Source organism: Leuciscus leuciscus (genome assembly GCF_965113295.1).
Source record: "Leuciscus leuciscus genome assembly, chromosome: 9".
Taxonomy (NCBI): domain Eukaryota; kingdom Metazoa; phylum Chordata; class Actinopteri; order Cypriniformes; family Leuciscidae; genus Leuciscus; species Leuciscus leuciscus.
In genome coordinates this window covers 6,446,353-6,473,053 of record NC_138733.1, presented here as the reverse complement: position 1 = coordinate 6,473,053, position 26,701 = coordinate 6,446,353, and the positions used below count along the sequence as shown (strand labels likewise).

The 26,701-nt window shown below is 44.2% G+C and overlaps 1 protein-coding gene and 1 long non-coding RNA gene across 2 annotated transcripts in view; both read left to right on the top strand.

Annotated features, from left to right (window-relative positions):
* Positions 1-26,701, top strand: part of LOC309506318 (uncharacterized protein) — a 259,358-nt gene that overhangs the window by 193,889 nt on the left and 38,768 nt on the right. The window lies entirely within an intron of this gene.
* LOC309506172 lies at positions 10,876-11,451 on the top strand. Its single transcript, XR_014208673.1, has 2 exons — positions 10,876-11,006; positions 11,366-11,451. It is a non-coding gene; the product is annotated as an uncharacterized lncRNA (long non-coding RNA).

Below are 26,701 nucleotides of genomic sequence, written 5' to 3'. Positions count from 1 at the left end.
GCAATAAACGAGTGGTAAACACTGTAAAAACGTAGTAATGTATAATACATTTAGTTTACATATATGTGTGTTTGAATATATGGTGAGTTACGTTAGACTCTGTATTTATATTTATTTGGTGAGTTTACAAACCTTGTAACGGAGAGCCGAACAAACGGCGGAAGCTTTGATGAGAGGAGCCGTTACTTTCAAATCCGATGACGTCGATCAGCTGAGCTTTGTTGCGCGCGAGCAGCGCGAGCATCACTGAAGCGACGACAGCAGAGGAATAGTAGCAGTTTCGTGACAGAATAAAACTTCTCTCCTCCTGGTTCTTCTTCATATTATTAATATTATTATTATTTAGTGTTGTTGTTTAAGGTTTAAATTACTTAATAAAATAGGCCTATACTAAATAAATGTAAGCTACCCAGGTGAAAAAGACCCAGGCTACTAAATGTATTAAAAATGCATTAAAGTATATTTGTATTGTAGGTCTACTAAAAACACACTCAAGTACATTTTTAATACATTTAATAGTACATCTTTTTCACCTGGGTATGTATACTGAATCAAACTTAAGTAGCCTATAATAATAATAATAGGATAATAATAATCTTATTCTGGCCTCACAGAACCATTGGGTTCCTCCAGATGCTGGCTTTAACATAAGAGATCTTCCAGGAACCACTTAAATGTTAAAAGATCTTCCAATAACCCTTTTATCGCATTCAAGTTCCTCTATTTTCCCCAAAAGCACTTCGAGGTCTCATGGTAATGAAAAGGTGACTCCAGAACCTCTGAACTAAATACAAAGTGCTTAAAGGATCCCATAAGTCCCAGCAAGAACCTCAAAGATTATCAATGCTCCTCCAGTAACCCTACTATAGGAGAAAGAGCTTTGAGGCACCTAAATTACATTTTGAAGTTCCTTGAGTATCCGGCAGGATATTTGAGGCTCCTTTAGTTTTTACAGTGTAGTATCAGTATAGTAACAAGTTATATCTAAATACAAACTAACTATCTACAGCAAATAACAGCAAATAAAATAAAAGTGCAGCTGTGTCATAATTTGCATGAAATTCAAAAATAGAGAAAATAAAAGTGCAGCTGTCATAATTTGTATGAAATTCAAAAATAGAGAAAATAAAAGTGCAGCTGTGTCAAAATTTGTATCAAGTTCAAAAATAGAAAAGCAATAAAAGTGCCACTTTGCAATCTGTTAAAAAAGAAAAGAAGATAAATCCATTTAGCAAGACGGGTCTATTTATCCCTGCATTAGTGGCTGCAATGAGCCTGTTTTGCATTGCACAATTTATTTATTGCCCACACTAGCCTGCTACCCATCGGCATGAAACATAGATATAGCTACACATATATCTATGGGCGCGAAAGTTTGTTCCGCTAATATTAATATGCCTTTATAGTCACACAAACACACACACACACACATGCGCGCGCAGTCACTCTCTAGTGCGCGATTCCGGGAGATTGGATCTCATTTGCGGGCGTCAAGGAGCCGCTATCAATATGTGGGAGACTCCCGGAACTTCGGGGGCAGTTGGGATGTCTGGATAAAGATATAAAGGCATAAAAAGGAAAATTTCCTCCCGTTTGGCGCGCCCCACCTGTCACGTCTCTATTCCCCACCACACTTTGAGAACCACTGGATTAGACACAATTTTGTAACGGTTAGGCACGTTTTCGATACAGCAAAAAGAAAGATATTCGCTCGACTCAAAGTCCAAACGGCAGCGCAGCGCGAGCTCACTTTAGTAGATGCGTTTACTCTTATCTGTCTCAGTCAGGAGATCATTTGCATTACATTTATTCATTTAGCAGATGCTTTTATCCAAAGCGACTTACAAATGAGAACAATAGAAGCAGTTAAACTAACAGTAGGACAACAATATGCAAGTGCTATGACCCTTCTCAGTTTAATCTAACGCAGATTTTTTATTTTAGTTAATACATTTTTTGTTATAGAACAGAATAGAATAGAGTAGTAGAGAAAGTGTTAGTATTACTGGATCAAGTGCTGTTGAAAAAGAAGCTGCTTCAGCCGTTTCTTGAAAGTGGCTATGGACTCAGCATCTCTGCTTGAGTTAGGCAGATTAGCGTTGCAACGTTCATCTGTTATAGGACAACTTAGTTTGAATAAACGAGCAGACACTGATTAGCTACTTGATCGTCTAAATGAAAAAAATTCAATTAATACATTTGTGTAGTGTTCAATGTTGTTATCGATAGAGATACGCAGATGGGGTATTATTTCATCCGCAACCGCATCACAAAACTCATCATCCGCACCAACGTTTTTTTTTTACCAAATTTCAAAGCCGCACCCGCCCGCCATCCACTGATTGTTTTGCGGTCTATGGACGATGCAATGCTTTGCTGATGCGAGCCGCAAGAAAGCCCTTGTCTGTTCTATAAAGGATGCAGCAAAGATATTTAATGCTAATGTATGAGGCATAGGCTTGCCCTGAGTTTCATTCATTTACGATGAGATGCGCTCTAGTTCATAATGCAATGCAAGTGAACGCGGCGCGCCGGCGCCTCCATGTCACGGTTATTATATTGTCTGCTATATTTGCTTTTTATTTATTAAATACATGCAATTGGTTGATGAAACATTTATTCAAATTAAGATACAATTTGTACAAATGAAATTCGCTTTAAAGAAATGCTTTTAACAATGCAATGCAAGTGGGTGCGCCGGCGCCTCAATGTCATGGTTATTATATTGTCTGCTATATTTGCTTTTTATTTATTAAATACATGCAATTGGTTGATGAAACATTTATTAAAATTAAGATACAATTTGTACAAAACGAAATTCGCTTTAAAGAAAGGTTTTCTACAAAGCAAAACTTAATGAAGTGGTAAAAATCATGTCTGATGATTTACAAAACAAAACTTCATTAAGTGGTAAAAACCATGTCTCCTGATATATTGCGCATCTTATGATCCTATATTTTATTACAATTGTTTTTTAGCTAAAATGTTATGCACATCATATATATATACACACTGTATATGTTTCCTTTATCAAACATGTTCGGGGCCAGTCAAGGGGTAATTAAACTGCACGATCAGTTATCGGTAATGATACGTTGTTTATTATTGCAAATGGTACTTGGCAAAGAATCAAATACAGTTGGAAACGACGTAGACCATTAATAACACAGACTGTTAACAATTGTTTTTAATTAGTATTTAAACATTCTCTATGATAAAACATTTTTGTAAAAAATATTTTAATAACACGGTTTTGGCGGTTATAGAGTTCTAATGACGGTGTTCAACTATAACCGTCGGTCTCACGGTTATATACTAACCGTCACACCCCTAGCGAGCGGCAACTGGCAACCAGTGCAATTTTGTGAGGAGAAGAGTGGCATGTGCCCTTTTCGGCTCGTTAAAGACCACTCTAGCTGTGGCGTTCTGGATCAGTTTGACTGTGCAAGCTGGAAGACCAGCCAGGAGAGCGTTACAATAGTCAAGACTAGATAAAACTAGCACTTGGACAAGGAGTTGAGTAGCATGTTCTGATAGGAAGGGCCTGATCCTCCTAATGTTGTACAAGGCAAATCTACATGACCGGGCAGTCCTAGCAATGTGGTCTGTGAAGTTCAATTGATCATCAATTACCACACCAAGGTTCCTGGCTGACCTAGATGGAGTTATGGATGACGAGTGTAGCTGAATGGTGAAGTTGTGGTGAAGTGTTGGGTTGGCCGGGACCACAAGTAGCTCTGTCTTCGCAAGGTTTAGTTGAAGGTGGTGGTCCTTCATCCAGCCAGAAATGGCTGTCAGACAGGCTGAGATACGATAGGCTACCGTCGGATTGTCGGGCTGGAATGAGAGGTAGAGTTGTGTGTCATCAGCGTAGCAGTGATAGGAAAAGCCATGTTTCTGAATCACAGATCCTAGTGATGTCATGTAGATGGAGAAGAGAAGTGGTCCAAGCACTGAGCCCTGAGGCACTCCAGTAGGTAGAAATTGGGTCTAAGACACCATGCCCCCCCACGATACCCTAAAGGACCTACCTAAGAGGTAAGACTTGAACCATTGGTGTGCGGTTCCCGAGATGCCCTTCATCTTTAGGATTGACAGGAGGATCTGGTGGTTAACTGTGTCAAAAGCAGCAGACCGATCCAGCAGGATGAGAACTGAGGATTTGGAAGCTACTCTTGTCAGTCTCAGAGCTTCAATTACTGAGAGCAGGGCAGTCTCAGTTGAGTGTCCGCTTTTGAAACCAGACTGATTGTTGTCCAAGAGGTTGTTCTGTGTAAGGAGGGAAGAGATCTGGTTGAAAACAACTCGTTCAAGAGTTTTCGCGACGAATGGAAGGAGAGATACCGGTCTGTAATTCTCCAGATGTGCTGGATTTAGAGTGGGTTTCTTAAGCAGTGGGGTTACACGAGCTTGCTGTGGCGGAGCTGAAACACTACAAAAACAAATTAAATTTACATTTACATTTACATTTAGTCATTTAGCAGACGCCTTTCTCCAAAGCGACTTACAGATTAGGACAAAATTCAGCGAGTCATCATAAAGAGGCAAAAGCAACAACAACGCAAGAAGTGCTCAAAGTACGAAGTTCAGGTATTATTCAGAGTAGCATAAGCCTGATAAGTGATGTTACAAAGGGAAAGGAAAACTTTTTTTTTTTTTTTTTTTTTTTTTTTTTTTTTTTTTTTTTTTTTTTTTTTTTTTTCTATAAGGTTAAGTGCTCACGGAAGAGATTGGTTTTCAGCTGTCTTTTGAATGTTGTCAGGGATTCTGCATTCCGGATGAGGGTGGGGAGAGCGTTCCACCAGCATGGAACTGTGAATGAGAATGTTCTGGAAAGTGATTTTGTGGCTTTCTGTGATGGAACCACGAGACGTCGCTCGTTGACCGATCGTAGGTGTCTGGTAGGGATGTAGACTCGTAGGAGTGAGTGAAAGTAGGAGGGAGCTGAGCCTGTGATAGTTCTGTAAGCAAGCGTCAGTGCCTTGAACTTGATGCGAGCAGCGAGAGGTAGCCAGTGCAGAGAGATGAACAGAGGAGTGACGTGGGCCCTCTTGGGCTCGTTGAAGATAAGACGAGCTGCAGCATTCTGAATCATCTGTAGGGTTTTGGTTGCACATGCTGGAAGTCCAGCCAGAAGAGCATTGCAGTAGTCAAGCCTAGAGATGACCAGGGCCTGGACGATGAGTTGTGTTGCATGCTCAGTTAGGAAAGGCCTGATTTTCCTGATGTTGTGCAGTGCAAACCTGCATGATCGAGCTGTCTTTGAAATGTGATCTGTGAAGGTCAGCTGGTCATCAAACGTTACTCCAAGATTTCTGACCGATCTTGATGGGGTGATTAATGATGACTCTAGCTGGATGGTGAAGTCGTGCTGTAGAGACGGATTGGCAGGGAGGACGAGAAGCTCAGTCTTTGCCAGGTTGAGCTGCAGGTGATGTTCCTTCATCCATGTGGAGATGTCCGCCAGACAGCTTGAGACCCGTGCAGCTACTGTGGGATCATCTGGTTGAAAGGAGAGGAAGAGCTGCGTGTCATCAGCATAGCAGTGGTAGGAAAAACCGTGTGCCTGTATGATGTGTCCCAGTGATGTGGTGTAGATGGAGAAGAGGAGGGGACCAAGAACTGAACCCTGGGGAACCCCTGTGGTCAGCTGATGTGCTCTGGATACCTCACCTCTCCATGCGACCTTGAAGGACCTACCTGTGAGATAGGACTCAAACCAGTGGAGTGAAGTTCCTGTGATGCCCAGTGATGAGAGGGTGGACATAAGGATCTGATGATTCACCGTGTCGAAGGCAGCAGACAGATCCAGGAGAATGAGGACTGAAGATTTGGAAGCAGCTTTTGCGATCCGTAGGGCTTCTGTGACTGACAGTAATGCAGTCTCAGTTGAGTGTCCTTTCTTGAAGCCAGATTGGTTGACATCCAGCTGGTTGTTTAGAGACAAGAAGGATGTTAGTTGGTTGAAGACAGCTCTTTCAAGTGTCTTCGCAATGAATGGTAGGAGAGAGATAGGTCTGTAATTGTCTACAAATGATGTGTTTAGCGTTGGTTTTTTGAGCAGTGGAGTAACCCGAGCCTGCTTGAATGCTGTAGGGAAGGTGCCAGTATGGAGGGATGAGTTGATGATGTGTGTGAGTGATGGTAGAAGTGTGGGAGAGATGGCTTGTAGAAGGTGTGAGGGGATGGGGTCAAGCGGGCAGGTGGTAGGGTGACTGGAGAGGAGAAGTGTAGATACTTCTTCCTCGGTTAGCGAAGAAAAGGAGGACAGAGGGATATTGGCTGTGGAAGGGGTCGGTCTGGGTTCCTGTGTGTGTGGAGCTGAGAACTGACTGCTGATAGCTGTTGTTTTGTTGGTGAAGAAGGTCGCAAAATCGTCAGCAGTTAAGGAGGAGGCGGGAGGTGGTGGAGGTGGACAGAGGAGAGAGTTGAATGTCTTGAAGAGTAATCGTGTGTTGGAGGAGCTGTTGATCTTGTTGTGGAAGTATGAAGATTTTGCAGCATGAACATCAACAGAAAAGGAGGAGAGGAGGGATTGATACATACTCAGGTCAGATGCGTCTTTTGATTTGTGCCATTTCCTCTCCGCTGCCCTGAGTTTGGTCCGGTGTTCCCGAAGAACCTCAGATAACCAGGGGTTAGAGGGAGTAGTGCGTGCTGGCCTGGAGGAGAGAGGGCAGATAATGTCTAGAGAAGAGATTAGAGTGGAGCATAAGGTGTCCGTTGCGGTATTCACATCCAGAGATGAGAATTGTGAGGGTGGGGGAAGAGAGGATGACACGGCAGAGGAGAGATGGGAGGGGGAAAGTGAGCGCAGGTTTCGTCTGAAAGTGACTGGTGGTGGGGGTGGGGGTGCAGGGGTAGAGAGTTGTAGACTGAAAGTAATGAGGAAATGATCTGAAACGTGGAGAGGTGTCACCAGGATGTTTTCTGTGGTGCAGTTGCGTGTGTAAACCAGGTCCAGTTGGTTGCCTGATTTGTGAGTAGCTGTGGTGATGAGTCGTTTGAGATCGAAAGAGGCTAGGAGAGAGGTGAAGTCTGTTGCATGTGGCTTTTCGAGATGAATGTTGAAGTCACCGAAGACTAGAAGTGGGGTGCCGTCCTCAGGGAAAGTGGACAGCAGCACATCCAGCTCATCTACAAAGTTACCCAGCTGACCTGGGGGGCGATAAATGACTACAATATGGATTTTAATGGGGGTTGTAAGTGTAATAGCATGATATTCAAATGAGTTGTTGTTGCATAGAGAAGAGAGCGTGGAGTATTTGCAATTGTTAGAAACGAGAAGCCCTGTACCCCCACCTCTCCCAGACTGGCGAGGGGAGTGGGAGAAGGAGAAATTGCTAGAGAGAGCAGCAGGGGTTGCTGAGTCTTCTGGACGAATCCAGGTCTCAGTCAGCCCCAAGATACTAAGAGTAGAATGAGATGCAAAGGCTGGAATGAAGTCAGCTTTATTGACTGCTGACTGACAATTCCATAGACCCACGGAAAGAGAGAGAGGAGTATGTGAGGATGTGAGGATGGGACGCAGATTGGCAGTATTGCGCTGCCTATTGCGCGTGATGAAAGGACGGTGCCGAGAGATAACAGGAATGTATTGAAAGCACATGTTGATGAAGGTGAACAATAAGATAAGTAGAGGGAAGAAAAAAAAAGGGGAAGAGGAGATACGCAAGTGCCTTTCTGGTGTCCTTGCTCGGTGGAGTCGCGCAGGTAGAGTCGCTGGTCTTTACCCGAGTCGGTCTTCACACGAGGAGGCTGAACACGAGAGCTGAATGCTTCCGCTGACGCTTCCGCGGCAGCGTGCAAATTACACAGATATACAGATAATGCTCTCACCGCTTGAGTGAGTACAGCTGTTTCGTTCGGGCAATTAAGTCAATAACGGCAAAATGTGTCAAATCTAAAGTGCTAGGAGCAACGGCTTAAGTTACGTGCAAATTAGGTTGCTATAAACAGTTACATGTGTTTCGTTCGCGGCTATTTCTCTAAAGTGCCAATGCGTCTAACTGAAATACAGGATTATGTCAAATTAAAATTACAAAAGAACAAGAAAATCGAAGATGGCCTTACCTTGACTAAAATACAGCACTGAAAAATCAGGAGAACAAGGTATTCTAGAGAAAACCACTTGCGAGCTGCGTGCCTCTAGTATGCTGCCCGCTGGTCCTATTGAAGTGATCTGAAAGCCCTTCTATTTATATCTATCAATTTTCACAGATGCTGTTTCGTTCGGGCAATTAAGTCAATAACGGCAAAATGTGTCAAATCTAAAGTGCTAGGAGCAACGGCTTAAGTTACGTGCAAATTAGGTTGCTATAAACAGTTACATGTGTTTCGTTCGCGGCTATTTCTCTAAAGTGCCAATGCGTCTAACTGAAATACAGGATTATGTCAAATTAAAATTACAAAAGAACAAGAAAATCGAAGATGGCCTTACCTTGACTAAAATACAGCACTGAAAAATCAGGAGAACAAGGTATTCTAGAGAAAACCACTTGCGAGCTGCGTGCCTCTAGTATGCTGCCCGCTGGTCCTATTGAAGTGATCTGAAAGCCCTTCTATTTATATCTATCAATTTTCACAGATGCTGTTTCGTTCGGGCAATTAAGTCAATAACGGCAAAATGTGTCAAATCTAAAGTGCTAGGAGCAACGGCTTAAGTTACGTGCAAATTAGGTTGCTATAAACAGTTACATGTGTTTCGTTCGCGGCTATTTCTCTAAAGTGCCAATGCGTCTAACTGAAATACAGGATTATGTCAAATTAAAATTACAAAAGAACAAGAAAATCGAAGATGGCCTTACCTTGACTAAAATACAGCACTGAAAAATCAGGAGAACAAGGTATTCTAGAGAAAACCACTTGCGAGCTGCGTGCCTCTAGTATGCTGCCCGCTGGTCCTATTGAAGTGATCTGAAAGCCCTTCTATTTATATCTATCAATTTTCACAGATGCTGTTTCGTTCGGCCAATTAAGTCAATAACGGCAAAATGTGTCAAATCTAAAGTGCTAGGAGCAACGGCTTAAGTTACGTGCAAATTAGGTTGCTATAAACAGTTACATGTGTTTCGTTCGCGGCTATTTCTCTAAAGTGCCAATGCGTCTAACTGAAATACAGGATTATGTCAAATTAAAATTACAAAAGAACAAGAAAATCGAAGATGGCCTTACCTTGACTAAAATACAGCACTGAAAAATCAGGAGAACAAGGTATTCTAGAGAAAACCACTTGCGAGCTGCGTGCCTCTAGTATGCTGCCCGCTGGTCCTATTGAAGTGATCTGAAAGCCCTTCTATTTATATCTATCAATTTTCACAGATGCTGTTTCGTTCGGGCAATTAAGTCAATAACGGCAAAATGTGTCAAATCTAAAGTGCTAGGAGCAACGGCTTAAGTTACGTGCAAATTAGGTTGCTATAAACAGTTACATGTGTTTCGTTCGCGGCTATTTCTCTAAAGTGCCAATGCGTCTAACTGAAATACAGGATTATGTCAAATTAAAATTACAAAAGAACAAGAAAATCGAAGATGGCCTTACCTTGACTAAAATACAGCACTGAAAAATCAGGAGAACAAGGTATTCTAGAGAAAACCACTTGCGAGCTGCGTGCCTCTAGTATGCTGCCCGCTGGTCCTATTGAAGTGATCTGAAAGCCCTTCTATTTATATCTATCAATTTTCACAGATGCTGTTTCGTTCGGGCAATTAAGTCAATAACGGCAAAATGTGTCAAATCTAAAGTGCTAGGAGCAACGGCTTAAGTTACGTGCAAATTAGGTTGCTATAAACAGCAACCTAATTAATACCGTAAATAATTAAATCAAGGTTGTCTCCGCCCATTTCCGTTGCTAAGTGGGGAAAAAGGAAATGAGGTTATCACATAAAAGGAGGAACTTATACTGAAGGAATGGATAGAGAGAAAGTGTTGAAAAAGACGTGAAGTTTGTTGTTACGAGGGCGATTTATCGAGGTGAGAACCGGAAAGCCTCAATAACAGTTGAACGCCAACTGAAAGTAACCACATGAACTGAACTCTGTTGGTAATTCCGTGGTGGATTAGTAAATGCAAAAGGTGTTGTTTTCCCTTACCTGGGAGGCGGTGACGCAATCGTCAGCGGGTAGAACGCTGTGCCTCTGCTGGAGCGGATGCGGGAGAGTAAACCGCTCTCCACAACGATGTCTTCAGCGCGGAGCGTGTAAAAGAACCCCAAGCGAGCTGTGTTAAAGGACAAGTTCGGTATTTTACACTTAAAGCCCTGTTTACAGATCGTATCTGATGAAATAGAACGGTTAAGATTAAAATTTGGACACATGCTCATGTCCCGAGAATTTTAGGTTTATTTAGCTTTTGTGGACCTATTTTGCCAAACGCGTCACACCCGTGATTCTTCCGTTGAGAGCTTGAATAATAGACACTCCAGCCCAGTTGGTGGCGATAATGCACCTTTGCCAATTGCAAGCAAACCACGGGCATTTCATTGAATACACAGAAGAAGAAGCGGCGGAGTAATACCGTAAAGGTGCTGCGGTCTCACAATGGAGTCAATGGAGTTGGACAAAAACTACGATAAAACCTGTTGGAATGCATCTTTTTCAGCGATTTTTGATGGAACATATCAGTGAACACCCCCTGACCACTCGGTGAGTTTCACGTCTTTGTAAACGAAAGTTTAATGTGTTTTTAGGACGGAATCTTCCAGTGCATATAGACAACCATTGTGGGGGTGGGGGGGGGAAGCGAAATAAACCTAAAATTCTCGGGACAGCAGCATGTGTACAAATTTTAATCTTAACCGTTCTATTTCATCAGATACGATCTGTAAACAGGGCTTTAAGTGTAAAATACCGAACTTGTCCTTTAAGGACTGTACGAAAGCCTGTCATAGAAATCAAAGTTGTTGGCCACACGGACTGATTATAGTGTGACACGCAGGAAGACGATTTGGTGAATGTTCATCTATACACGGTTGTCTATGCTCTGTATAATGCGTTTATGCCTTGATGTAAGTACATCTGCATATGTATGTTTATTGAATGTATGTTGTTGATGTCCCGCGATCGTTCAGCGTTTGCCATCGGCGGGTTTTGAGCGCCGTAGCGGCCGTAATTTGCCGCGAGAGAAACGCCCTAATCAGTATTAGCATCGGCAGTATTCTAAACTGCGTCACCAATGTTGTTTACATTAATAATGTATCATTGCACAATTTATCATGATTATTTGCATTGATAAGGCTGTTATTACTTTTAAGGATGCAGACTTGAGTGTTTAATCATTGTTTATTGCATTCGTTTGACTATCATGCCAGTGTGTATATGATTCTCAGAATATGATTGTAATTATATTTCTTTATTGTTCTTTTAGACCATTAATACAGACATCATTGCCAAAGAATAACTGATCTAGATGACAACGCAAAGACTGTTCAATAAATCCATCTTTGTGAAGAATCTGTTCTCCGACCCTTGATTCTCTGACCGGAATCCCGTCCATATTTGGCCGCCTCAATCAGCATATTATAAAGTTGTAGCACGCCTCCGCTACAAAGGTGGTCCTTCGAGCCGGATTGAGAGCAAGATCGAACCAATATGGACAAAGCAGAAAGTGACCTATCTGAGACAACGTCCAGACCTCGACACAAGATTAATCTGCCTACACATCTGGATGATTACGATGTTGGCTACCATCCTGGTGACCTTCCTCCAAAGGCTTCCTCTCACTGTCCTAGTCAGCCCCGAAGCAGCTCGAGGAAAACGTCTCGCAGTGGTGTCAGCTCTCAATCCAGGAAAAGTAGGCGCTCCATTACGTCCGCTGGCGTTTACGTCCCCACAGAGCTCTCTAGCGTCCAGACTGCTATGTTGGAGGAAAAGATTAAACAGAGACAGTATGACAGTCTAAAGCGGCAAGTAGAAGAGGACTCACTGATTGATCTGGAATACCAAAGACTGCAGACACAAGCTAAAGAAGCCCAGCGCATGCAAGAGGAAGCGCTAGCCGCAAAGGAGGCCCTGTTGAAACAACTAGAACGACAGCGCAAGCTTCAAGAAGCAGAGACTGAACTCGAAGTAGCTAAGCTTGTATCTTCCATGCTCTCTGTAGACTCTAGAGCGACCACTCCAGTCCCTATAGACTCTGGTTCTCCAAACGCTCAACAGATTGCATCACAGCGCAGCCAGGCTTGTTCACCGCAGCTCATGTCTTCCGAACCTCAGCAGCTCCTCTTCCAGTCGCCCGCTGTGACGTCAACGCTACTGCCCTGTATTACAGCACTGCCTGGTCCTGATGTCTCTGCAGCGTCACCTAGACCGCCACATTGGGCCTCACCTGCTCCTCACTCTGCGGATGCACACATGCCCGCTGCACTTGACCCAGGGCCACAAGCATTCTCACCGCCAGTCCCTGATATTGCACCATCGGCTCCTACTGCAGTTCCAGTACACTGTGTGTCATTACCGTCGAATGTGGCCTCTCAGCCTTCAGCAGTGTTCACCATCCCGACCTCCGCTGCGTACCCCATGAGCAGCAGCATGCAGCGTGTGACACAGCAACCTGTTACTGCCACACTACCTACCCTTCACTACAGGCTACAACAGACAGCAACAATGCCGGTGACAACACTTCCAGGTCCGTCACAGCTCCCTGTCTTCAGCCACCAAGCACCGGTGACGACACTTCATGCTCCTGGTTACGTTAAAGCATCTGTGCCTCTCCCCCCAACTGCCTACTCACCTCAACCGAGTCCAGAGCTCCTGCTCGCATCAGCTTATGGCATTCCACGACCCACGTTACCAGTTTTCGAGAGCGGTGCTGAGAGTGACTTTGCTTTGTTTAAGTTAGCATTGGACAATTTGTTGAGTAATCACCATCATATAAAGAACAGTTTTTTCCCCAGAGCTGTCTCTTTATTAAACTCTAACCCTCATTGATCCCACTCCCCTCATATACTGATTGACTCTCCTCTCCCTCCTCACACCTGCCTCCATTTTGTTATTTGCAATACTATAATGTTCATTTGCACTGCTGACTGTTATTACAGAAACAACTGTTTACATATGCATCTTGCACTACTACCTTGACTGGAATATGCTCAATTTGCACTGCCGACTGTTTATTTACAGTACCGACTGTTTACATATACATTTGCAATACCGTACTTTAACTGTAATATGCAATTACTTCCACTGCACTTTCACTCGGATAGCTTCTGTCCAAACTTTATTTGCACTACTTTAAATCCATTGTTATACTGCTCATTTTAGCCTAACTTATACATATATCTATTTGTAAAATTCTGTTTATAGTAATAGCCATCTGTATATTATGCTCACATTCTGTTTATAGTAACACCCATCTGTATATATATATTCATAGTACATATCTATCTGTAAAATTCTGTTTATAGTAATAGCCATCTGTATATTATGCTCACATTCTGTTTATAGTAACACCCATCTGTATATATATATTCATAGTACATATCTATCTGTAAAATTCTGTTTATAGTAATAGCCATCTGTATATTATGCTCACATTCTGTTTATAGTAACACCCATCTGTATATATATTCAGTACATATCTATCTGTAAAAATTCTGTTTATAGTAATAGCCATCTGTATATTATATTCAGTACATATCTAGCTGTAAATTCTGTTCACAGTAATAGTTATCTGTATATTATATTCATAGGACAAATCTATCTGTAAATTTTTGTTTATAATAGTATTCAACTCTATATTTATTCAGTACATATCCATGTTCTGCACTTATGGAACCACTGTATATCCTGCACTTGCTGCTATTGCACTTCTGGTTAGACCTAAACTGCATTTCGTTGCCTTGTACCTGTACTTGTGTAATGACAATAAAGTTGAATCTAATCTAATCTAATCTAATCATATCAGTGAACAGTATAAATACCATGTTCTCTTAAGTCATTTGGAACTTCCTAGTGCCCATCAGCTCGCTAAATCCTTCATGTATCATCCCCAGCCTTACACTGCTGCTCTGCAGGCACTTCAAGACAAGTATGGACAACCGAGACAGCTTGTTCAGTCCGAGTTGGGTGCCATCCTAAGCACTCCACCTCTTAAGTTGGGTGACGCCAATGCCTTTGATTCATTTGCATTGTCAGTACAGTCTTTAGTGGGTATGCTGAGAACTCTAGAAGGCCAGAATGGTTACGAGCTTTTGTGTGGCTCGCATGTGGACCGTCTCTTGAGTAAACTGCCACCAGCCTATCGCGACAGTTTTGTTGAATACTGCCTAAGTCGGGGTATTCTCCAGACCGGCACCGACAAGACCTACACACTACCTGATTTCGCAGACTGGCTCCAGATCAAGTCCCAAGCGAAACGTATCTCTAGCAGAGCTGCGGCTATGTTCCAGAGTGAAACTCTGAAGCCCCCTGGTAGAGTTAGAGGAGCACCTCATCCAAGAGGGCAGCCAAGGCCAGTTCTCCTGACACGTGAGAGTGTAGCTAAGACTCCTGAGTCGACAGCCCCCAAGTCCAGCTCCAAGCCCAAGCCATACTGTCCCCATTGTGACAACAGGGATCACTACCTCAACTCTTGTGAGGCATTCAAGAAGTTGACTACCTCCCAGATTGTATCTTGGATTAAAGATGGTAAACGATGCTGGAGATGTGGACGGTCCCATGCTGTAGAGTCTTGCAACCTCAAACGTCCATGTAGAATCTGTAAAGAGCTACATCTTACAGTTCTTCACGATTCCATTAAAGATACCACCAGTGCTGTCCTCACCGTCAGCCTCCCATCGACCCGGGTTTACTTGGACAGGCCGAACCGTACACCCAGAATCATGCTGAAGGTCGTCAAGGTCCTCCTTCACAATGGACACCACACAATGGAGGCACATGCCGTTCTTGATGATGGGTCAGAGAGAACACTCGTGCTTTCCCCAGTTGTGGAACAGCTCAAGCTTACCTGTACCCCAGAGTTACTTCATTTACAGACTGTTCAGCAATCTCACACAGAACTCGAAGGTTCGTCCGTTTCTTTCGAGGTCTCAGCAGTCACCAAACCCATGCAGAGGTTCACTATCCCCAATGCCTTTACTGCAACCGGTTTGAGTCTTGCAGAACATAACTACCCAGTGGCTGCGCTCCAACGAGCTTATCGTCATCTGAGAGATCTTCCTATTCCCCTTGTTGACAGAGTCAAACCACTACTCCTCATTGGTTCTGACATGCCACACCTCTTAATGCCGATACAGCCTGTATGCAGAGGACCAGACGGAGATCCAATAGCCATCAGAACACAGCTGGGATGGTCTCTTCAGGGTCCCATGAGCCCCAAGCAGCCCTCACGGTGTTATCAGCAGTGCCTTCATATCACCACCACTCCGCTTCATGATGATCTGATTCGGCACGTTGAACGTCTCTGGCAGGTCGACACCTTCCCATACAATGAGAAGATGGTCATCAGGTCCAAGCAAGACAAAGACGCTCTCGCTATGCTCCAGAAAGCCACCACCACCGTGAACGTAGACGGCGTTCAACGTTATGCCACACCATTGCTCCGACGCATGCCTATGACCATGTTCCATACCGATAAGGATGTTGTCCTTCCTAGTCTTCGAAGTACCGAGCGCAGATTGGCAAGAGATCCTGAACTAGCAAAAGCCTACTGCACTGAAATCCGTAAGTTGGAATCTGCTGGATATGTAGCCAAGATAACCACAGAAGAAGCACACAATACCTCGGAATCCTGGTTCATTCCGCACCATATAGTACAACACAATGGCAAGAACAGGATCGTCTTTAACTGTTCATTCCAACATCAGGGTCAGTCCTTGAACAGTCAGCTGCTTCCTGGTCCGATGCTGGGACCCTCCTTGTTAGGTGTGCTCCTGAGGTTCCGACAACACACAGTGGCTGTGAGTGGGGACATAAAAGCTATGTTCCATCAGGTACGCTTGTTGCCCAGGGACAAGCCAGTGTTGCGGTTTCTCTGGAGGAACATGTGCAGAGACCAGGAGCCTGAGATATATGAATGGCAGGTGCTTCCGTTTGGAACTACATGCAGCCCGTGTTGCGCCATCTATGCCCTCCAGTGCAGTGCTCAAACCCACCAGAAAGACCAGGTCAGTCTGGTTAACATAGTTGAGAATTCCTTCTATGTTGATAACTGCCTGCATAGCACTTCGAACTCTGATGAAGCTAAGGAGGTAGTTGATGGACTTCGTCAACTACTGTCTGAGGGAGGCTTCGACCTAAGACAGTGGGCCTGCAACGTACCCTCTGTCATCGAACATCTTCCCGCAGAAGCCCGGTCTGCTAACAGTGAACTGTGGTTGACCAAAGCCAGTACAGACCTACAAGAACCCACTCTGGGCCTACGGTGGGACTGTCTCAGTGACACTCTAGGCTATAATTTGCGATCGACCGAGCCCCTAGAACCCACCATGAGAAACGTGTACAAGACCTTGGCCAGCCAGTATGACCCGCTGGGGTATATCATCCCGTTTACCACCCGGGCCAAGGTTCTCATTCAAGACCTCTGGAAGCAGAATTTGGGCTGGGACGATCTAATAACACCTTTACAGTTAAGAGAGAAGTGGCTAACATGGATACGAGAGATTCCTAATCTGATTCAGCTGCAATTTCCTCGACCTTATGCCCCAGCCTGTGCTGATTACCCTAGTGCCATCTGAGAACTCCACGTATTTTGCGACGCGTCAGAAAGAGCATACGGCTCAGTGGCCTATTTGCGTACTACAGATGATCAAGGCCACATCCATGTCGCCTTTGTTCTGGCCAGATCCAGAGTGGCTCCCAGAAAATGCCTCTCCATGCCTCGTTTGGAACTGAGTGCAGCCCTGACTGGCGCCCAGCTAGCCAAAGTGATTCAGACTGAGTTGTCTCTTAATCTCCATTCAGTCACCCTCTGGTCTGACTCAATGACCGTGCTGAACTGGCTCACCTCTGAGTCCTGTCACTACAAGGTATTTGTAGGGACCCGCATAGCAGAAATCCAGACCCTCACAGAGACGGCTGAATGGCGGTACATTGATTCAGCTCACAACCCTGCTGACCACATTACAAGAGGCCTGACACTGACCCAGATAGCAAGACTGGGTCAGTGTCAGGCCTCTTGTAATGTGGCCTCTTGTAATGTCGATTTCTGCTATGCGGGTCCCTACAAATACCTTGTAGTGACAGGACTCAGAGGTGAGCCAGTTCAGCACGGTCGTTGAGTCAGACCAGAGGGTGACTGTATGGAGATTAAGAGACAACTCAGTCTGAATCACTTTGGCTAGCTGGGCGCCAGTCAGGGCTGCACTCAGTTCCAAACGAGGCATGGAGAGGCATTTTCTGGGAGCCACTCTGGATCTGGCCAGAACAAAGGCGACATGGATGTCAGTGGAGTTCAGGACCAGACTTCCTCCTTCAACCTTCTGACCAGTGGCCATCTACACCCGTCACTAAGGTGGAATCGGAGATCAGTGAGTTGAGGAAAACTGCATTCATCGGCACTGTCAAAGTCTCCAATAATTTACTTGTGGACCCCAATCAATTCCACACATGGCAAGAGCTTGTTGAGGCCACTGTCAGGTCCCTACACGGGGTGGCTGCTGCAGACAGTGACTCTTCACTGCAAGCTGATGACTATGTTGAAGCAGAGAAACTTATCCTGGCCCAAGTTCAACAGGACTCATTCCCATTAGAAGTCCAAGCGTTGAAGACTGGACAGCCGATTTCCGCTACCAGCCGTTTGGCATCCCTTGCACCAGAGTATGATAAGGACACAGGTCTCATCAGAGTAGGGGGACGGTTGCGTAGAGCGAGTGACCTCGACCTTGATGCCATTCACCCGATACTGTTGGATCCTGGTCATTCTACAACGAAGCTGTTAATTAAAGAGACTGACTGCAGACTCCTGCATCCTGGTTCTGAAAGGGTGCTAGCGGAATTGCGCCGCCAGTATTGGATACTCCGGGGCAGGGAAGCCGTCCGTAAGCATCAACGCAAATGCCAAGATTGTCAGTTCTGGCGAGCCAAGCCTGAAGTCCCCCAAATGGCCGATCTTCCATCCTGCAGGCTGCAACTGCACCAACCGCCGTTCTATTCTACTGGGGTAGATTGTTTCGGCCCCCTTTCAGTCAAAGTTGGTCGTCGCCATGAAAAAAGATGGGGCATCCTTTATAAGTGCATGACAACCCGATGTGTGCACCTTGATCTGTTGGAGCACCTTGACACTGACGCATTCCTGCTCTCTCTGCGTCGCTTTATAGCAAGACGAGGTAAGCCCATGGAATTGCTCTGCGACAACGGTACCAACTTTGTAGGAGGAGACCGAGAACTACGTGACACTTTTGATATCATGGCACCCAAGCTTCAAGAGCTGCTTGCTCCCCAGAAGATCAGATTCCGCTACATTCCACCTAATGCTCCTCATTTCGGAGGAACCTGGGAGCGTGAAGTCAAATCTGTAAAGACTGCACTACGGGTCATTCTGCGAGAGCAAACGGTGCCAGAGCCAGTGCTGCAGACACTGTTAATGGAGGTTGAGGGTATTCTGAATGCCAAGCCTCTCGGCTACGTATCTTCCGATGTTGCAGACGTTGACCCAGTGACTCCGAACCTACTCCTTATGGGCCGTCGTGATGCCTCCCTACCTCAAGTCTTTTTCGACTCTACCAACCTGCTCGGAAGACGCAGATGGAGACACAGCCAGGTGTTGGCGGATCATTTCTGGACTGCCTTCATCCGCGATTACCTCCCAAGTTTACAGAATCGGCACAAGTGGAGAAAGGATGGCAAAGAGCTAACTATGGGCCAAGTGGTTCTTATTGTTGATCCCCAACTTCCTCGTGCCCTCTGGCCTGTGGGCACAGTGACTGAGACGTTGGCTGGACCTGACGGGAAAGTTCGCACTGCTCGTGTCAGAGTTAATGAGAAATCCTACACTCGCCCAGTTATTAGGTTGATTCCACTTCCTCACTTCGAGGAAGAGCCTTAGACACTGTAGACAGACTTTCTTGGTGTTTACAATTATCCTGTCAGATAATTGGGGGCGGCTGTGTACGAAAGCCTGTCATAGAAATCAAAGTTGTTGGCCACACGGACTGATTATAGTGTGACACGCAGGAAGACGATTTGGTGAATGTTCATCTATACACGGTTGTCTATGCTCTGTATAATGCGTTTATGCCTTGATGTAAGTACATCTGCATATGTATGTTTATTGAATGTATGTTGTTGATGTCCCGCGATCGTTCTGCGTTTGCCATCGGCGGGTTTTGAGCGCCGTAGCGGCCGTAATTTGCCGCGACAGAAACGCCCTAATCAGTATTAGCATCGGCAGTATTCTAAACTGCGTCACCAATGTTGTTTACATTAATAATGTATCATTGCACAATTTATCATGATTATTTGCATTGATAAGGCTGTTATTACTTTTAAGGATGCAGACTTGAGTGTTTAATCATTGTTTATTGCATTCGTTTGACTATCATGCCAGTGTGTATATGATTCTCAGAATATGATTGTAATTATATTTCTTTATTGTTCTTTTAGACCATTAATACAGACATCATTGCCAAAGAATAACTGATCTAGATGACAATGCAAAGACTGTTCAATAAATCCATCTTTGTGAAGAATCTGTTCTCCGACCCTTGATTCTCTGACCGGAATCCCGTCCATATTTGGCCGCCTCAATCAGCATATTATAAAGTTGTAGCACGCCTCCGCTACAAGGACCGTCTGGATCCTGTGGCTGTTTCCATTTACCATCCAACAGAGTTTCACCATTGCTAAAGGCTACGGCGTGGCTGTATTCGCGGCTGGTTTTTTCCAAACACTCACACAAATTCACCTCTGCACTTTCCACATCCGGGTTATCCGGTCCCCCACAAACTAAGTAGTGAGTAATAGTTTTTTTTTTTTTTTTTTTTGGCCCGGTTTCTTTTTTTTTTTTTTTTTTGCCACCAAACAAATTTTTGATATATTTTTGTTGTTGTTGAGAAAATCTGATTCTGTACCTGAACGAACGAACTGTTGAATCCGTGGTCTTTGTAAAGAAGATTGGTCTGGGAATTTAAAGTGGTTGTTATTTTTTTCCTTTTTGTTCTTTTTTGTGTGAAATGGTATGAAATACAGACATTTCTAAACTGGTTCTGAACTGTCCTTGGTGATTTTTCTTTTTTCTTTTTGATTTTGTGTATGTAACTGGTGGCATCTGAGCTATCTGGGTTATTGTTGTGAAAATATTGACAGGGTTACACCTGTCTGGCGCCCAAACTTACTAACTTTTATTTGAACAATCATTGGTTGATTATTTGAATTCATTATCGGGTTACCACCGTTACAGAAGTGGCGCCCGAACAGGGACTTGAAACTTGAAAACCTGGAACCTGAAATTTGTAATCTGTGAACTTGAATATATTATCTCTTTGAACTGGTTTGTTTTGGATTTTCTCCTGTGAACTGTCTGTTGCATTATCCGAGTGGATGTTTAACATTTTTATGATCATTTGAATTTTGTTGAATTGCACGGTGGTCTATTCAGCAGACTTTTGAGAACGTTTGGGCTAAATTGTAATAAAAAAATAAAATAAAAAATAAACTTCTGTGAAGTAACCACTCTGTAGTTTGTTATTTTGGTGCACCATTTGCCTAAAAGAAATTTAGTTCGGCCAAGTAGTGTTTTCATTACTTTATTTTTTTATTTTTTTATTTTTACATTTCACCATTGACCATTGCTACATACATACACGTCACCCATGGCCCATACCCCTCCACCACAATCTACTTTTGTGGCAATTGATCCTCCAGACATTGCAACACCCAACTGGCCCCTGGTGCAACAAACTCCACAGTGACCCAGACAACCACCTCCTGTTCCCACTTTCTACTCCACCCCCACACAGTTTCACCCTCCAAGAACCCATGTGCAATTTTTCACTCCACCACCAGGGGAAAGGGCTCCTCCTCCACCTACTGTTGACATGCCGTTGTGCACTTCCATGGTTCCACGGTTCTCCCAACGCCTGGCAGAGGAATGTATCAATTATCAGAGCACGTACAAGGGAACTGGGATATCCTGTTTAAGTGTCTCAAACAGCAGGACACAGCTTTGAAAGTACTCACCCAGGAACTTAAAAAGTACTCACAACTACCACTTCACAGCATGATGCCAAGATTGAAACCTCGACTGCTAAGATAAAATCCAACCATCAGCAGCTTCAGACCACGATCACTGCTCTAAAACAACATGATGAAGAGGATACTGATCAGCTGACAAAAGCCATGAAGGTGATGGTAACAGGAGAACTGCAGAAAAGTGAGCGCACCATAGTCTCTGAAGTCCGATTTATGGTGGAACAATTGCAACTAGAGGTACAGAAAGACACCCAGGGAGTGCAGCAAAGTACTCGAAAGGATTGTGACCAACTTTTCCAGGAGATCAGCCAATGTAGTGTCCAATTGAATACCGTAAGTGACTCCTTGAAAGAGCTGAAATCAGAAATAAGCAGTTACTTAAAATTCCCTGGGAAAACAGTAACTGACTTTCCATCAATGACACTAAAATCACCTCCTCGCTCCACTGCTGCAGAAGGTGAAACGTCAAAACCTCCCACATCCTCGTCTGTACATCCACCTTCTTCGCATCCAACATCTGTGGTCAAGAGTGATCATTTGAAACTAACCTTCCCCACCTTTGGCAGATCATCAGATGATAGTGACCCTCTGTTATATTTAACCAGATGTCACGACTTTCTGGCATTATACCCCTTAGAGGATACAGACATCATGGCAACCTTTCGCACTGTCCTTTATGGAACAGCACGGGACTGGTGGGAAGTGGCTAGATCCTCTGTTCAAACATGGAATGAGTTTGAATCCGCATTTCTCGAAAAAGACTATGTTCATCAGCTGCATTATGAAGGACGAACCATGACTTCACCTATACCACAAAAACCTACCTCTAACCGCCAAGGTGAAAGACCCACCGTCCAATGCTGGAGATGTAAAGGTCAGCATCCTCCTGGAAACTGTCCACAATACTCCACTTCACCTTTCACATCGCCTCAAGGTCCTTTCCAACCTGCAGGAAACAAGCGAAATTCCCCAGCACAAAACACAGGTGGAGCACCATCAAATAACGCCCTGTCTGTCACACCTCCATCCCAACCATCTACTGTGACTGCCTCTTTTACTTCTAAATGTGAGTCTATACTTCAACAGTTGGTCATCCCAATTACTATTGGCAGATGGACAGGAAAGGCTATAGTCGACACTGGGGCAAGCTATACTCTTTTACACGAGAGCTTATGGACAGAGCTTGCATCCTCTGATCCACTCTGTACTTGGGCTCTTGGTCCTCTCTACTTGGCTAATGGTGAGACCGCTGTACCTATAGGATGGACAACCATTAAATTACACTCCATAACCAAGTTTTTTCTCTACCTGTAGCCATCCTTTCCACCAAAGCTCTTGCATACTCTGTAGTCTTGGGATTGGATTTTATATTCACCAGTGGTCTTCAGATCAATGTTGCAGATGGAAAATATTCTTTCCAGCCTAGACGAGCTAGCATTCCCGCTAGAGGAATCCAGCATCTGAAACAGAAAGCACAACATAAAACTACCGGGAGAACTCTCACATTGTTCAGCTCTATTCCTCCACAGCAAATGCCAGGGGTGTCCCAATCACCAGATAATCTGGATGAAAAAACTTTAATGAAAACCCTGGTAGACACAGCACAATTACCAGCTGAGGGAAAGTGCCAACTACCTCACCTCTTAGAGAACAATCCTCAAGTCTGTACCCTCCAGCTCGGGAAAACAACAGTACTCCAGCATTGTCTTTATACTGTCCATCCTGTACCCATCAAACAGCGTCCATACAGATTAACACCAGAGAAACAAGATGTGGTACAAGAACAAGTTAACGAAATGTTGAAGAATGGTATCATCGAACCATCACACTCTGCTTGGGCCTCACCTATTGTCCTGGTCCCAAAAAAAGGACGGCAGCCAGAGATTCTGTGTGGACTATAGGAGGGTAAATGCTATCACTGAGAGAGATGCCTATCCTCTACCTAATATCACTGAGATCTTGGAATCCCTCTCCGGTGCAGGTATTTTCTCCAGCATTGACCTCAACAGTGGGTACTGGCAGGTGACCATGGAACCTGAGAGCAAGTCCAAGACTGCATTCATCGCCCCATCGGGGTTATACCAATTCAATGTCATGCCGTTTGGGCTGAAAAATGCTCCAGCGACATTTCAGCGATTAATGGAGACTGTCCTAGGTGAACTGCGAGGAAGAATATGTTTCGTGTATATTGATGATATTATCATTTACTCACCCTCTGTCACCCAACACTTCCATGATCTTAAGACTGTCTTCGACCAATTGCACACAGCTGGTTTAACCATAAACCTAAAAAAGAGTAAATTCTGCCTTCATGAGTTGACATTTCTGGGACATGTGGTAAACACAAAAGGCATCACGGCTGACCCCAGCAAAGTAGAGGCCATACGTTCCTACCCTGTACCCAAGAACCTTAAAGAAGTTCAACGATTTCTCGGTTTGGCGGGATGGTACAGGTTTGTGCCCAATTTCTCTCGGATAGCTGAACCTATAAATGCCTTGAAGAAAAAGGGACGTAAATTCCAGTGGTCACCACAGTGTCAACAAGCCTTTGAGAAATTGAAGACATGTCTCACCTCACCTCCAATCCTGGGTCATCCTGACCTTCAGCTTCCTTTTGTTGTCTACACTGATGCCAGTGATTCAGGGTTCGGTGCAGTGCTGACACAAAGGAAAACACATGGCTTGGAAGAAGTCATCGCCTATGGCAGTCGAACGTTAACCAAAGCTGAGATTAATTATTCAGCTACAGAGAAAGAGTGTCTGGCAATAGTATGGGCGCTAGAAAAATGGCAATACTACCTGGAACCGAAACTCTTCACAGTAGTCACGGATCATTCAGCTCTACAGTGGGTCATGAATTCCACAAAAACCACAGGACGTCTAATCCGTTGGGCCCTCCGTCTGCAAAAATTTTGACTTTGTGGTTGAGTATCGAAAGGGAAAACTCAATGAAGCTCCAGATGCGTTATCCCGGATGTATTCCGTACCTGGATGCCATATATACTCCAATCAGAAGGAGGACTTTGGATTTCCACTTTCCGCAGTAGACATCTGGGAAGAACAGCACAAAGATCTGGTAATTACCACACTATTTCAGTCACTAGCAGACAACGATTCCTCTGTGCAAGATCAATATGAGGTAATTGAAGATAAGCTGTATCATCGAACTCATCTGACTAATGGGCAAGTACATTACAGACTCTATGTCCCGGCTACCCTTGTCCCAAAAATTCTACAGCATTATCATGCGCATCCCTTAAGTGGTCATTTAGGAATTAGCAAAACTTACCAGAGAGTGCGTCAGGTCGCTTTCTGGCCCTCCATATGGACCTCTGTAAAAAAAAATATGTAAAAAGGTGCATGAAATGCCAGACCTTGAAAAATGAGAACCGCAAACCTGCTGGGAAAATTCAACAAACCACCACCAGTACCAGTCGACCAAACGAGATGTTGGGATTAGATATCATGGGACCACTGCCTCGCAGCTCCCACCAACATGAATATCTACTAGTGTTCGTGGATTACTATTCCCGATGGGTTGAACTGTTTCCCTTGCGAAAAGCCACTGCTCAGGCTGTTGCTTCACACCTCCGAAAAGATATCCTTACGCGATGGGGGGTACCTGATTTCATCCTCTCTGACCGAGGCACACAGTTATCTGGGTTATTGTTCTGAAAATATTGACAGGGTTACACCTGTCTGGCGCCCGAACTTACTAACTTTTATTTGAACAATCATTGGTTGATTATTTGAATTCATTATCGGGTTACAACCGTCACACCCCTAGCGAGCGGCAACTGGCAACCAGTGCAATTTTGTGAGGAGAAGAGTGACATGTGCCCTTTTCAGCTCGTTAAAGACCACTCTAGCTGTGGCGTTCTGGATCAGTTGCAGAGGTTTGACTGTGCAAGCTGGAAGACCAGCCAGGAGAGCGTTACAATAGTCAAGTCTAGATAAAACTAGCACTTGGACAAGGAGTTGAGTAGCATGTTCTGATAGGAAGGGCCTGATCCTCCTAATGTTGGACAAGGCAAATCTACATGACCGGGCAGTTCTAGCAATGTGGTCTGTGAAGTTCAATTGATCATCAATTACCACACCAAGGTTCCTGGCTGACCTAGATGGAGTTATGGATGACGAGTGTAGCTGAATGGTGAAGTTGTGGTGAAGTGTTGGGTTGGCTGGGACCACAAGTAGCTCTGTCTTCGCAAGGTTTAGTTGAAGGTGGTGGTCCTTCATCCAGCCAGAAATGGCTGTCAGACAGGCTGAGATACGATAGGCTACCGTCGGATTGTCGGGCTGGAATGAGAGGTAGAGTTGTGTGTCATCAGCGTAGCAGTGATAGGAAAAGCCATGTTTCTGAATCACAGATCCTAGTGATGTCATGTAGATGGAGAAGAGAAGTGGTCCAAGCACTGAGCCCTGAGGCACTCCAGTAGGTAGAAATTGGGTCTAAGACACCACGCCTCTCCACGATACCCTAAAGGACCTACCTAAGAGGTAAGACTTGAACCATTGGAGTGCGGTTCCCGAGATGCCCTTCATCTTTAGGATTGACAGGAGGATCTGGTGATTAACTGTGTCAAAAGCAGCAGACCGATCCAGCAGGATGAGAACTGAGGATTTGGAAGCTACTCTTGTCAGTCTCAGAGCTTCAATTACTGAGAGCAGGGCAATCTCAGTTGAGTGTCCGCTTTTGAAACCAGACTGATTGTTGTCCAAGAGGTTGTTCTGTGTAAGGAGGGAAGAGATCTGGTTGAAAACAACTCGTTCAAGAGTTTTCGCGACGAATGGAAGGAGAGATACCGGTCTGTAATTCTCCAGATGTGCTGGATTTAGAGTGGGTTTCTTAAGCAGTGGGGTTACATGAGCCTGCTTAAATGCTGTGGGAAAGTTTCAAAAGATCCAGTGAGAAGCGCTTGAATTCAGCGAAGAACACATATGTCTCAGTGATTTAAACCAGTTTAAAGGCAGATGAAACAGCGCTGACAAACAGGAGAAACACTGCGCAACGATACAGTCAGCAGGCTTTTCTGTCTACAAATTCTCATCATTTACCATGGATTTACTGTAACGTTAGCCTAGTAATATTAACTGCACCATAATATGTGGAATATACATTTTTAATTGTATTATGCTATTAATGTAGACAATGTATTAAAGGACTACTGGAATATAATTACTAGGGGTGGGAATCTCTAGGCACCTCACGATTCGATTACGATTCAGAGGGCTGCGATTCGATGCTAAAGCGATTATCGATTATCTGAATCCTTTTTTTTTTGTGTGTGTGTGTGTGTGACTATAAATACTTTGCTTTAAAAGTACCAAGTAATAAAGAAATTACGTACAAAATATTTTATTAACATTGCAAATAACCAACATGAAAATAAATGTGCCTGAACTAGCAGCATACTTGTAGTAAATGAATAATATAACAATAACAAATTATAACAAACTTCAGCATATTCTGAATCTCTAACATAAAATGGACTTCAAACAAACATCCTCCTGTTATGTGCAATATAATAAAAAAATTAAAAAATAGGCCACAGTGAAATTATGCAAATGTGTG